This window comes from Mesoplodon densirostris, chromosome X (assembly GCF_025265405.1).
Source record: "Mesoplodon densirostris isolate mMesDen1 chromosome X, mMesDen1 primary haplotype, whole genome shotgun sequence".
Classification (NCBI taxonomy): Eukaryota; Metazoa; Chordata; class Mammalia; order Artiodactyla; family Ziphiidae; genus Mesoplodon; species Mesoplodon densirostris.
In genome coordinates, this window is record NC_082681.1 from 73,333,994 (window position 1) to 73,349,419 (window position 15,426).

At 39.9% G+C, this 15,426-nt stretch overlaps 1 protein-coding gene across 1 annotated transcript in view; it reads right to left on the reverse strand.

Moving 5' to 3' along the window:
- ATP7A (ATPase copper transporting alpha) overlaps window positions 1–11,901 on the reverse strand; it is a 141,648-nt gene extending 129,747 nt beyond the window's left edge. Inside the window, exon 1 of the mRNA XM_060088083.1 lies at window positions 11,683–11,901. The gene's annotated coding sequence lies outside the window, so the exon portion shown is untranslated. The remainder of the gene's footprint in view (window positions 1–11,682) is intronic.
- Window positions 11,902–15,426: the final 3,525 nt, after the last annotated feature.

Consider the following 15,426-nt stretch of genomic DNA (forward strand, 5'->3'; position numbering starts at 1 on the left):
ACCTACTGTACAGCACAGGGAACTCTGCTTAATACTATGTAATAACCTAAATAGGAAAATAATTTGAAAAAGAATAGATACATGTATATGTATAACTGAATCACTTTGCTGTACACCTGAAACTAACACAACATTTTTTTTTTTTTGGCAGTACGTGGGCCTCTCACTGTTGCGGCCTCTCCTGTTGCGGAGCACAGACTCCGGACACACAGGCTCAGCGGCCATGGCTCACGGGCCCAGCCACTCCGCGGCATGTGGGATCTTCCTGGACCGGGGCACGAACCAGCGTCCCCTGCATCGGCAGGCGGACTCTCAACCACTGCGCTACCAGGGAAGCCCTAACACAACATTTTTAATCAACTCTACTCCAATATAAAATAAAATGTTTTTAAATAATAATAATTAATTGAGCGATTTATGTTCAAAAAATAAAATAAAATAGGCTGAAATCTTTAGAAAGTTGGTTCTGGTAGAGTAAAAAAATATTCTTTACTACAAAGAGGTATTTTTTCCCCATTTTAAACACGCAGTTTTCACAAAGTGGATGCTTCCATTCAGTTAGTTAATAATTTAAAGGGGGTTCACCTTCTTAATTCTTAAAAAACCATAGGGGGCTTCCCTGGTGACGCAGTGGTTGAGAGTCCGCCTGCCGATGCAGGGGACGTGGGTTCGTGCCCCGGTCCGGGTAGATCCCACATGCCACGGAGTGACTGGGCCCGTGAGCCATGGCCGCTGAGCCTGCGCGTCCAGAGCCTGTGCTCCGCAACGGGAGAGGCCACAACAGTGAGAGGCCCGCATACCGCAATAAAAAAAAAAAAAACCATGGGGAGTCAAGCTATAACTAAATCCTAAATTTTGGTCTAGTGTATTCTGTTGGGTCTTTGAAATAAATTATTAAAGCACTCCTTCTCTTGCCTTACCTGCCCTTTTTTTCTACTTCTGATCAAGGGTTCATGTGCACAAACACACACATGCATATACATAAGACACAGACTGAACTTACTAACATCTTTCAGCTAAAAACTAATTCTGACAACACCTCCTTTTGAAAAAGGTATGGCTATGAATGTGGGACATTAAAGTTGAACACAGCACAGAGAAAAGTGAACAGATCAAATTAGGAAAAGTATAAGTATCTATGTTCAAAGATGATACTGCCATACTTTGGTGCGAAACAAATACCCGGCTAGATAATCACAAATCAGGCTCTTCAACATGCACACCCAATACTGAGTTTGATGGAAACGGCTGGATTAATCTGAAAAGCTTCATATCATAATTATAAGCCAAGTTCCTAAAAAGTGGGTAGAACTTGGGCAATATAAAAAGACACATATGGAGAACTAAAGCACCAGTTGAATAGAGAGGAAAAAATCTTACATGGGAGCAGGAAAGCAGGTTTGCGAAGTCAGAATCGAGGGTGCAGGTAGGATTATAGCAGGAAATAATAATAACATAACTTTACATTCATATAGCTCATTTCTGTTTACAAAGAAATCCTTCAAAAATTATTTCATTGGAGGGACTCCCCTGGTGGTCCAGTGGTTAAGAATCTGCCTTCCAATGCAGGGGATGCAGGTCCAATCCCTGGTCAGGGAACTAAGACACGACATGCCATGGGGCTACTGAGCCCGCGTGCCAAAACCAGAGAGCCCGTGTGCCACAACAACAGAGCCCACGTGTTCTGGAACCCATACACCACAACTAGAGAGAAGCCTGTGCACCGCAACAAAGAGCCCGCATGCCGCAACTAAGACTTGATGCAGCCAAAAAAATTTATATATATATATATATATATATATATATATATATATATATACACACGAATAGATCTTTTGAAGACAACAGGTATATTCATTAGGCAATTCATTAACTGGACATACATCTTTGGCATCAGACAGACTTGGACTTGAATCCAAATTCTGTTATTTATTAGCTCTGTGACCTCCAACAAATTGTTTGATCTCTCTGACGCTCAGTTTCCTCATCAGAAAAATACAGATAACTCTTACTCGTGGGACTGTTAAAAGGAGTATATCAGATAACATATGTAAAGTGCTTGTCACATAATTCCATCTCCTCTTAACCTTATAAACATTGCCAAGTGCCCAGTATCTTTTTAGGTTCTGTGCTAGGCCCAGCTGGGGATACAAAGGTGAATGAATATGACATGGGCTCTGCTTTCAAGGGGCTCAGAGATGAAGGAAGGGAGTTCAGTGAAGACGTCACAGAAGAGATGCTTTAATTGTGTCTTTTTCCTTCCTTTAAAATATAAGGGGCCTCCCTGGTGGCGCAAGTGGTTGAGAGTCCGCCTGCCGATGCAGGGGATACGGGTTCGTGCCCCGGTCTGGGAGGATCCCATATGCCGTGGAGCGGCTAGGCCCGTGAGCCATGGCCGCTGAGCCTGCGCGTCCGGAGCCTGCGCGTCCGGAGCCTGTGCTCCGCAACGGGGGAGGCCACAACAGTGAGAGGCCCGCATACCACAAAAAAAAAAAAAAAAAAAAAAAAAAAAAAAAAAAAAAAAAAAATATATAAGGAAGGGGGGCTTCCCTGGTGGCGCAGTGGTTGAGAGTCCGTCTGCCGATGCAGGGGACACAGGTTCGTGCTCCGATCCGGGAAGATCCCACATGCCGTGGGGCGGCTGGGCCCATGAGCCATGGCCGCTGAGCCTGTGTGTCCGGAGCCTGTGCTCTGCAACGGGAGAGGCCACAACAGTGAGAGGCCCGCGTACCGCAAAAAAAAAATATATATATATATATGGAAGGCACTTCCTGGTGGTCCAGTGGGTAAAACTCCGCATGAACAATGCAGGTGGCCTCGGTTCGATCCCTGGTCAAGGAACTAGATCCCGCATGCATGCCACAACTAAGAGTTTGCATGTCACAACTAAGTGTCCGCATGCCTCAACTAAGAAGTCCGCATGCCACAACTAAGAGTCCACATGTCACAACTAAGACCAGGTGCAGCCAAAATAAATAAATATTTTTTTTAAAAAAATAAGAAATATCAACTGGATAAAAAGAGAAAATATAGACAAGCAAATATAAAAATAAACAAATCAGTCCACCAACAAGAAACAACTAATGTTAAAAATTTGAGGTAGTGATGTATACGTGTGTGTACGCGTAAGTTTAGGAGGTTATGTGTGTGTATATATAAGCACACATTTTAAAAATGACATGCTATTCTGTTTTATAACATGCTCCTTTTCATTCAACACTGATGAAAGAAATGTCCACATATCGAGGTATGGGGAAGTCATTCTGGCTTATATATGATTTAACTCGAATTTTATGCTAACTAAGACAGCCTGTTTGTGGCCTATCAAACATACATTGTACATCTGTTTTGATTATTAAAGAAAAGAGCACACTGACCAGAAGTAAAGAATGTCCACGTTAAAAATAAAGATTAAATGTCTCCCTTCCTGGACATCAGTGCTGGTACTCATTCAATGATAAGCCTCCTTTCCAGGTGCCAATGCCATACTGACTAGTTGTGTACATGCTGATCTGTTCTGGTGTTTTGGGTTTTTTTTTTTTTTGAAACCTTGAAGGAATGTATCCCTGATTTGTTTGATGTTCCTTATTCTGACAAGATATAAAACCATGCTGAAAATGATGCTTCTCTGGAGCAGTTCCTCAGAGTTATCTGAGAGGCTGTCTCTAGGCCACAGCCCTCAGTTTGGATCAAATAAAACTCTATTCCTATTATAGAATGTTTATTGATTATTGATCAACAACACTATAATGAACATTTTTCTATGTCAGTAAATATTAATATATAATAATACCTAATACTTTTTACTATTTTAATCTTCATAACCCAACGGGATATGTACTATTATTCCCTCCATTTTACAGATAATGAAATTGAGACACAGAGAGGGAAAGAAACGTTCCCAGGGTCACACAGCTATTAAGGGACACAATCAAAATTCGAAGCCAAGCATAGTCTACAGTCTGTGCTTTTAATCACCAATACACATGCCACAATTTTAAAAAGCCGAATACACTGTGGAAAACATTATCAAGGCGGCTCAAAAAACTAAAAATAGAACTACCATATGACCCAGCATATGACCATATGACCATATGACCATATGACCCATTCCATTACTGGGTATATATCTACTAAGAACAAAAATACATTCGAAAAGATATATGCACCCCAAAGTCCACAGCACCATTATTTACAATTGCCAAGATATGAAAGCAACCTAAGTGTCCATCAACAGAGGAATGGATAAAGATGTGGTGTACACACACACACACACACACACACACACACACAAAATGGAACATTACTCAGCCATACAAAAGAATGAAATTTTGTCATTTGCAACAATATGGATGGACTTGGAGTGTATTATGCTTGGTGAAATAATCAGACAGAGAAAGACAAATACTGTATTATATCACTTATATGTGGAATCTAAAAAATACAACAAACTAGTGAATATAACAAAACAGAAAGAGACTCAGATATAGAGAACAAACTAGTGGTTACCAGTGGGGAGAGGGAAGGGGGGAGGGACAACACAGAGGTAGGGGATTAAGAGCTACAAACCACTATGTATGAAATAAGCTACAAGGATATATTGTACAACTCAAGGAATATAGCCAAAACTTTATAATAACCATAAATGGAATATAACCTTTAAAAATTGTGAATCACTATATAGTACACACTGCTCTTAGGGCTTTACATGTATTAATCCATTGAAATCCCACCGTTATTGCTGCCATTTTGGAAATCTGAAGGAACTGAGGCACAAAAGGAAAGAGACCAGCTCAGGGTCATATAAGCAGTAAACAGAGGAGCTGGGGTTCTAACCCAGGCAGTATGGGTCTGAGGCCCCACTCTTAACCCTATATTATACTGCCTCCCCAAAACAGTAGATCACAATACAATGGTGACATTATGCCTTGAAAATATCAAGAGAATAATATCCAATAATCCAGAAAATGTAACCAGCAATATCCCAATTTATGCTTGCTTATTAACTTTTATTATATGTTCTCTTAGTACAGTTTAAGTTCTAAGCATGTTATAAATATCAAAGTCTGGCCAAGTTCAAAGATGTGTTTATTGTGAAGATGAAAAAAAACACAGAGTCCATTTCTTTTCCTGGAAGACTCTGAGAATACAAATAAGACTAACACCATTTTAAGTATTAGGTCATTTAGCTTATCCTTAAAAAATGTAATTAGCTAAAAACAAAACTATGGTCTTTACTTTTGAACTTCGTTTGAAAGTACCAAGGAAATTTTAAGGTAATGATACTTTAATTTTTAATCATCAAATCAATTTGCTCATTCATACTTTCAAATAAGATAAATGAATGTTTCCCTCTTTAGGACAAACAAGGAACTTAATTCCAATAGACCTAATTTTGCTCAAATGTTTATGTATTTTTTTTTTTTTTTTGCAGTATGCGGGCCTCTCACTGTTGTGGCCTCTCCTGTTGTGGAGCACAGGCTCCAGATGTGCAGGCCCAGCGGCCATGGCTCACAGGCCCAGCCGCTCCGTGACATGTGGGATCTTCCCGGAGCAGGGCATGAACCCGTGTCCCCTGCATCGGCAGGCGGACTCTCAACCACTGCGCCACCAGGGAAGCCCTAAGTATTTTTTTTAAAAAATACAGTTCCTTTATGTTAGATAAGAGCATAGGTTCTGAAGCCTGACTGACTGGCTTTAAATCTCAGTTTAGCCACTTGCTAGGTCTAGGAATAAAATTTGGCCCTATGAAAGAATATGTCAACACTTACCAAACTGCAAACAATAGACAAAGTACCAGATTTTTTTTTCATACCAGACAAAGGAACAGTTCCGGTCTCCTTTACTTATGTGCACCCCCCTCCAAAAAAAGTAAGATTCAAAATCCCATGACTTACCATTTGCCCTAAAGTTAAGAAACAGGAATTAACGGGTTAGTTTTATAATAAACACAGTGGACAAACTCTTAAGCAATCTTTTTTTTTATTGAGGTATAGTTGATTTACAATATTATATAGGTTTCAGGTGTTACAATTTTTAAAGGTTATATTCCCTTATAGTTATTATGAAATATTGGCTATATTTCTTGAGTTGTACAAAATATCCTTGTAGCTTATTTATTTCATACATAGTAGTCTGTGGCTCTTAATCTCATACCCCTATCTTGCCCCTCCCCTCTTCCCTCTTCTCACTGGTAACCACTAGTTTGTTCTCTATGTCTGTGAGTCTGTTTCTGTTTTGTTATATTCACTAGTTTGTTTAATTTTTTGGATTCCATATATAAGTGATATCATACAGTATTTGTCTTTCTCTGTCTGACTTATTTCACTTAGCGTAATACCCTCCAAGTCCATCCGTGTTGTTGTGAATGGCAAAATTTTCATTCTTTTTTATGGCTGAGTAATATTCCATTGTACGTGTGTGTGTGTGCGTGTGTGTGCATGAGTGTGTGTGTATATATCTATATCTAGATAAAGCAGCTGTCTGTATGTATCTATAGAGATATAGATACATACAGACAGCTGCTTTAAACATTCATCTGTTGATGGACACTTAGGTTGCTTCAATATCTCAGCAATTGTAAATAACGCTGTTATGAACATTGCAGTACATGTATCTTTTGGTTTTTTCAGGTATATACCCAGGAGTAGAACTGCTGGGTCATATGGTAGTTTTTATTTTTAGGTTTTTGAGAAACCTCCATACTGTTCTCCACAGCGGCTGCACAAATTTACATTCCCACCAACAGTGTATGAGGGTTCCCTTTTCTCCACATCCTCATTAGGCAATCTGAATCATACCCTGACACTCAAGGTCAAATATTAATTTATTCCTTTATCCATCAGATGATGAATTTAAGGCTTTAAAACTCTCTGAAGGGGCTTCCCTGGTGGCGCAGTGGTTGAGAGTCCGCCTGCCGATGCAGGGGACACGGGTTCGTGCCCCGGTCTGGGAAGATCCCACATGCCACGGAGCGGCTAGGCCCGTGAGCCATGGCCGCTGAGCCTGCGCGTCCAGAACCTGTGCTCCGCAGCAGGAGAGGCCACAACAGTGAGAGGCCCACGTAACACACACACACAAAAAAACAAAAAACAAAAAAAACTCTCTGAAGGCTAGGAAGGTTTTTATGACTAAAATTAATCCTGTTATCACCTAGGTAGGAACAGATGAGTAAGACAAAATACTTCGCTTTTGATGCACAATACTTAATGACACATGACACCAATCTGATTGTTAATACATAAAAAAGTACTTACCTTTGTGATTAGTACTTAATACCAAGATATTGTGGCTATAAATTTGAACTAAAAAGGGATATTTAGAACTAACAGTGAAATGGTATAGTAAAATAAGAGAAAGCATTTATTGGCCAAAATGAAATTAGCTAATTCTATTAATTATAATAAAATTATATTAAATATATAATTATATATATTATATTTATATATATTATACTTAAATATAATTGTAATTATATATTAAACTTAATTATAATTATTGATAATTAATATAAAATTCAATTAATTAATTGTAATTAATAATAATTTAATTTTAATATTAGTGTTTTAAAATTATTAATATATTTACCAATAATCAATACAATATACTTTCTATTTTAGTTTAATACTATTAGATTAATGATTAATTTAATAATTCAATTAGAATTCTTAGAGCAAATAACTTTATCATCACGAAAACATTAGACACCTTTTTTCCCTACCATTTTCAGTGCAAGGATCAACAAAGGAAGCTACGCATGGAAAAAAAGAAAAGAAATTATGTATGGAACTCTGTAACAACTAAGCTCTCTAAGCTTTTGTTAGCTCAAGGATCAACTCTTTTTTTTAAAATTTATTTTTTGGCTGTATTGGGTCTTCGTTGCTGCGTGCAGGCTTTCTCTAGTTGCGGCAAGCGGGGGCTACTCTTCGTTGCAGTGCACGGGCTTCTCATCACAGTGGAGTCTCTTGTTGCAGAACATGGGCTCTAAGTGCGTGCACTTTAGTAGTTACAGCCCGTGGGCTCAGTAGTTGCGGCACGTGGGCTCTAGGGTGCACGGGCTCAGTAGTTGTGGCTCACGGGTTCTAGAGCACAGGCTCAGTAGTTGTGGCACACCAGCCTAGTTGCTCTGTGGCATGCGGGATATTCCCCTACCAGGGATCGAACCCATGTCCCCTGCATTGGCAGGTGGATTCTTAACCACTGTGCCACCTGGGAAGTCCAAGGATCAACTCTTAAGTATCCTCATGACCCCAGAGATCAGCTACAAATTTATCCTAAGTAGTCCTGAGAATTTTGTTTAGCGGGCTCTGCTGTGGAATTCTTCCTCTCTGTTCTTCAACCTCTGTTGACACTGTTTCCGGTCTTAACAGAAGCCCTTTTAATGTCCTCCTCTCCTGAGTGGTTGGTAGCACGCTTCAGGTGAACGTTCAAGAGATCAGAAACCATTTCTCCAAAATTACAAGAAATATACAGTGCTCTGCAAACTCAGGTGGGAGTAGGGGAAGGAAGTAATTCCAGTATTATTCGCTCCCTATCTGCTTTGGTTGTGACATCAAATGCACAAGCAGATCAGGAGCAATTACTAGAGCATAAAACAAAACACTTGAACTTTTTTACAAACAAAATCAACTAAGGTAAATGGTCAGCCTAAAACAATTTCCCTAAGATGTGGAATAACCCATTTATTCCAATTAGTAAATTGTTAAAATGTTCTCCTGATTATAGGTCTGGAAAAGTGGACTTCTACACTAGAGAATTATAAAGTAAAAATAGGTAAAAAAAATGTAATCCTTCAGCCATAGCTGTATAATTATAAATATAGATGGAAAGCACAGGCCAAAGCACATATAATTGGCTCATTTTATCCTCATTTCCTTCAAGGATAGAAGTATCTGTGAAAACTGATGTAATCTACCAATATCCCACACAAATTTGAGCCCACAAAGATGAGGAAATCAATTTTCTTTTTTAATTTATTTTTGGCTGCGTTCAGTCTTTGTTGCTGCACGCCAGCAGCTTTCTCTAGTTGCAGCGAGCAGGGGCTACTCTTCATTGTGGTGCGCCAGCTTCTCATTGCGGTGGTTTCTCTTGTTGCAGAACACAGGCTTTAGGCACACGGGCTTCAGCAGTTGTGGCACGCGGGCTCAGTAGTTGTGGCTCACGGGCTCTACAGCACAGGCTCCGTAGTTGTGGCTCACGGGCTGAGTTGCTCCTTGGCATGTGGGATCTTCCCGGACCAGGTCTCAAACCTGTGTCCCCTGCATTGGCAGGCAGATTCTTAACCACTGCACCACCAGGGAAGTCCCAGGAAATCAATTTTCTAATAGTGCTGGAGAAACTAGAAACATATTTATGAAACCAGAAACATCCTACCCTTTCATTTTAACGGAACACATTCTAAAAGTATTGTGACACTATTTCTGCCATACTATCTCAGCAAGTAAGTAAGCAAGTTATACCACGTGAAATCAACCTGAATACTGTGATTTATAAATGAAACACACGGTTGCTGGGACAATAGACTGAACTGAAATAGGCCAACTGTCGCCTGCCTCTCCCACCCCCCACCCTCACTGTGATTTATGTCCTAAGGAAGATTTCTGTTTAAAAACAAAACTGTAAAACATTTAAAAGCTGAACTTCCCTTTAACAAAGATAAGTAGAAGGAATTTTGAGACAAAACTCCCAAATATTATTCTCATTTATGCCAGTGCCTGTATCATCTCAGACAAACCTCTCCTCACAATTTACTCCCAACTGGCAAAAGAAAATTATTTTCACTCATTGGGATGTCAAAAGTCTTGATTAAAGTTTGCCAAGCATTTTAAAATATTGTAGATAAAAGCAGTTATAATGAGGAATTTATAAAAAGGAATGTGTTGCCTTAGATCCCTCCCAGAAGTAAAGGTTGTGGTATGTTAGTTAGGGTTATTTTTGCTTGCTCTCTCACTCTCATTTTCAAACAAATTTTACCACTTCTGCGTGCATTTTTCAAAGAAAAACAACCTTCTGCATTAGAGACCAGGGGTGTTAACCTATCCTTTGGAGGAATTAGTGTTTAATCTAACGCTACCTAAAGGTCAAGAATCAAGATCTTTCTAAGACTATGATTGTAAAAAAATAGTTTCTATCAGGTTAAGAAGGCCAGTAGAGAAATCATTTTGGAGGAGACAAGGAAATACAGAAATTCCTTGGGGAAAAACTGGAACGCCTTCTGACTTCAGACAGTGTTGTTATTCATTCCCAGCAATTTTTAAAAAAAGATTCCAAATTATATTTAAGACACGACACTCAGTCAGAATTAAAATATAGCAAGCTTTACTTTTTCTCTTTTACATTTGAGTTTACATCAGAATTAAATCTCACGCATTAACACTGCTTTTGTCACTTCATGGGTTTTCTTCCTATATATAAGCTTTTTTATTGGCTGGAAGGTAGTCAGATATGGTTGTAAGCTTACCAGTTTTGAATTCTATATTTTTTTTCTTTTAAACAGTGACATTTTGGAAGATGTGGCTGTGTTAAAGATGTTGATGTACAATGTATTGCTGGATGCATCTTTCCAGCCCCCAAAGCCTTTGCTCACATTATTTCATGTACCTGGGCTGTCGTCCCCCTACCTCCATTCCTGCAAAGCTAAATCCTATCCATTTTTCAAGGCCCAGCTCAAAAGCTCCCTTCCCTACACTCTCATAACACTTTCTGTTTCTAATATACATTACTGAGATTAAAAGGGTGTATCTGTCTTTCCTACTACATTGTGAGACCCTTCAGTACAAAAAGGAAAAAAACCCTCTCATGTCATGACTGTAGAAACAAGAAAGTTTGAAAGATTAAAAAATAAAATCTCAGTTCAAAATATCCTTTAAAAAGGATGAGATAAGCAATGTAGTTATTCAGTAAGTGGGGCTGCTAGAATCCATTGCCTTCATAACTGAACTCGAATGCAAACTCTCTTGAAGCTGGGGACTTCATCTTATTTCTTGTGTATACCCCCTACCGCCCCCCACACCTCAATATCACCTAATTCAATGTTCTGCACATCTTAAGTCTCAATACAAAGTCATACCACTGTAGATGAAGAGGGTGTAATTAAAACAAAAACCAGATGCTGAATAATATTAACCTGCGAAACGATGAAAGAGTTGCCGGTGCTTAGGATAAATAACTTCAACGTCTACAACAAAAAGAGTCAAAGATGCCACAGGGTGCAACAAGGATGGAGAGTAACTTTACTGGGAAGGGGTCAGAATAAACAAAATGAAATGGAAACAAGAGTGCTCTCTCAGTTTACTTCATGCTCCCAGAGCGAGACAAGAAGCAAAATATCTAATTTCTTTACATTATTTCATTAATAATGGTCATCAGTCCATGTGACCTCCAAAACCGGGCACAGACCTTCCTGTACCTTCAATTAATTAGGTAACATGGGCTATGGATGATCAGGACACTTCCTCAGGAGGGGACAAGAAAGCGACAGGGGTCAGGACCCAATCTTCCCTCCTCTATCCCGTTAGAGGAGGTAAAACAAGAGTATAGTGAATACCTGAGTTGTGAAGCAGTGAGAGTTTGGAAACTCCCCCAGATTAAAATCACCTTCTCGCCACACTCGGTAGTAGAGACTGACAGTACAGAACACCCCTCCCGTAGAAGGGGACGACGGGAAGCCGACACAGGACTTACCTGTTTTTTCTGTCCTATGGTTAAACCTCCGGAGCTACGCAGCCGGTGGCGGCGACAAATCCAGGCGCGTAGGCTCCGATCTCACACACCAGGAGAAGTCACAGTAGCCACGGCGGCGATGGCGGCGACGGCGGCGGCGACCGCGACGGCCGCGGCGTCGCCAACTCCTCCCTCCGCTTCTTCCCCGAGCCGCCCGGCCGCCGCTTTTACCCGACCTTCCCCCCCCCACTTCCGGGTGATGCCCCGGCCGGAAGCAGCCGGCGAGGCGGTGGGGGACGCGTCACGTGAAAGGGGAAACGCCCAGACTAGAGTCAAGCTTCTCCCGCTCCCTGCTACGCCTGGCCTGACACACAGCCGCCAGCGAAAGTCTTCCTTTTTGGCGCTGTAGAGAGTCCTCTTCCCCGCTCACCAAAGACAAAAAAAAAAAAAAAAAAACACCAGAATCTGCAGTTTCCTAACCTGAAGCCAAGAAGTACCTTAGACCTACTTATAAATCTTCTTCTGGGTAGTTCAGCCTCTCACAGCATGACATTAACGTGCTCCTGTTAGACTGTGTAGCCTGACTCCAGATGAATTTACCCTCATCCCTCAATTGAAAAATGATCTCTGCGCGCTCTCCGGTGAGGTCGTGGGAAACTGCGCTCATTCGCGCAAAATGGAATTCGCTTTGCTTCACTTCCGTGTTTCTCCAACAGAAAGGTGAACAGATGTGCATCAAAAGTTTTTTTAAAAAATCGGTGGCTGAGGCTTGGAGGAGTAACATTAGATTCTGAGTGAGAATACCACACTCAGGTAAACTTGGAAGGCCCAGGAGGCTAAAGCTTTTCTGCAAAACAGATGCGGGGGACACTGAGGGGTCTGTCCCAGCTCAGCATCCAGCCGACAAATCTTGTCAGTGGATTCTGCCCTGCTGTCCACCGTGCCAATGCAGTCAGTCAAGCTGGGCGGCGGAGCCTTGGATTTTGCTTTCCCAAAGAATTGGTTCGTCTTAGGCGGCCACAGAGAAAACCCAAACACTAGAGCAAAACCAGAAACGGAAGCAGAGCACACCATTTCCTTTTGAGGAAACTAGTGAACTTACATGATTGTTAGCATTCAAGGAAAAGCTACTTTATTCCCTGGCAGATTGTACAGATGTCTAGAACTTATTCATATTGCATAACTGAAACCTTATACCCAATGGTTAGCAACTCCCCATTTCCCCCTACCCTCTGCCCCGGGCAACCACCATTCTATTCTCTGCTTCTATGAGTTTGACTATTTTAGATACTTCATCTAAGTGGAACCATGCAGTATATGTCATTCTATGACTAGCTTATTTCAGTTAGCATAATGTTCTAAAAGTTCATCTATGTTGCCACATACTGCAGGATTTCCTTCTTTTTTAAGGCTGAATAACATTGCTCTGTATGTATATACGTATTCGTTAGCCATTTGTCTGATGGACATTTAGGTGCTTTCCACATCCCAGCTGTTATGAATAGTGCTGCAGTGATCATGGGAGTGCTAATGTCTCTTCAGTTCTTTTGGATAAGTACCCATAAGTGGGATTGCTGAATCATATGGTAGCTCTATTTTTAATTTCTTGAAGAACTTCCATACTGTTTTCCTTAGCAGCTGCACCAACAGTGTACAAGAGTACCAATTTCTCCACATCTTTGCCAACACTTGCTTTTTTGTTGTTGTTGTTGTTCATAACCATTCTAACATGTTTGAGGTGATATTGTGGTTTTGATTTGCATTTACCTGATGATTAGTGATGCTGATTATCTTTTTATATATGTTTGCCATTTGTATATCTTTAAGAAATATCTAATCAAGTCCTTAGCCCATTTTTTTGGGGGGCTGCATTGGGTCTTTGTTGCTGTGCGTGGGCTTTCCCTAGTTGTGGCGAGCAGGGGCTACTCTTTGTTGAGGTGCACAGGCTTCTCATTGCGCAGGCTTCTCTTGTTGCGGAGCACGGGCTCTAGGCGTGCGGGCTCAGTAGTTGTGGCACATGGGCTTAGTTGCTCCGCTGCATGTGGGACCTCCCCGGACGAGGGCTCGAACCCATGTCCCCTACATTGGCAGGCAGATTCCTAACCACTGTGCCACCAGGGAAGCCCCCTTGGCCCATTTTTAAATTGAGTTATTACTTTTACTGTGGAGTTGTGGGAATTCTTTATATTTTGGGGAGCATAACCCCTTATAAGATATATAGTTTGCAAATATTTTCTCCTATTCCTTAGATTGCCTTTTCACTCTGTTGTTTCCTTTGGTGTGTGGAAACCTTTTAGTTTGATGTAGTCCCACTTGTTTATTTTTGCTTTTGTTACCTATGCTTTTGGTGTCATATCCATGAAATCACTGTCAAGACCAATGTCATGAAGTTTTTCCCCTATGTTTTCTTCTAGGAGCTTTATAGTTTCAAGTCTTATATTTAAGTCTTTAATCCATTTTGAGTTGATGTTTGTGTGTGCTGTAAGATAAAGGCCCAATTTCATTCTTTTGTATGTGGCTACCTAGTTTTCCAACATCATTTGTTAAAGAGACTATCCATTCCCCATTGTGTATTTTTGGCACCCTAATTCAGTACATTTGCAGGATACAAAATCAACATATAAAAACCAGTTGAATTTCTACATATTAACAATGAACTGTCTGAAAAGGAAATTAATTAAAAATCCCATTTACAATAGCATTAAAAAATGAAACACTTAGACCTAGAAAAATTGTACAGATGAACTGGTTTGCAGGGCAGAAATAAGAGACACAGATGTAGAGAACAAACTTATGGACACCAAGGGGGGAAAGTGGTGGGGGAGGGGGGTGGTGGGATGAATTGGGAGATTGGGATTGACATATATACACTAATATGTATAAAATAGATAACTAATAAGGACCTGCTATATGAAAAAATAAAATAAAATTCAAAAATAAAAATATTTTTTAAAAAAATAAAACACTTAGGAATAAACTTAACTAAGGAGGTGAAAGACCTTGTACACTGAAAACTACAAGACATTGATGAAAGAAATTGAAGATACAAATAAATGGAAAGCTATCCCCCCCAAAATAATGATCTCAATTTTTTTTAATTCATGCTTTTAAATTCATAATCTTTATGTATGAGTGTATTTGAGTTGGGGCAGGGATCTCACCTCACGCTACCTTCACATCGCCATTTACAGCTCTCAAACACTTCCCCATTTATTTATTCATTTGTCCATGATTTTAAAAACTTACAGGATTCCAAGGATGCAAAGAATATTAAAGTATCTATCACCCTGAGTTTAGACAGAATTGAGATGCCTAAAATGTAGCAATACAATGCAATAAATAAGCAGTACAGAAAGCATTTCAGAAAAAAACGTATTTTTTATTCCTGTTCCAATTTGTCATTTTAAAAAGCAGCAAAATCCTAGAATTTTTGAAACTGTAAACATTAACAGTAAGAGGGAGGGGCTCCATCTCACTAATTTTAAAGTAAGATGTGGTCTTTTCATACTTCCTTTCATTAAATATCTGTCGTAAGATGTAGGGGGAAAATAATCATAGGATTATTTATATTTTCAACTGGAACGATTTCAACCCAGTTACCATAGAGTATCAAGTCAAATAATGTTGCAGAACACAGTAAGCAAAGTGCAAATATTATTGTAAAATTGTAAAAGGTTTAGAAAAGTGGCACACAGTATGCGTATTTATATGTTTAATAATTTTCATCCTACCTGTTTGAAATTCCTAATAAGCCTTGACAGGCAA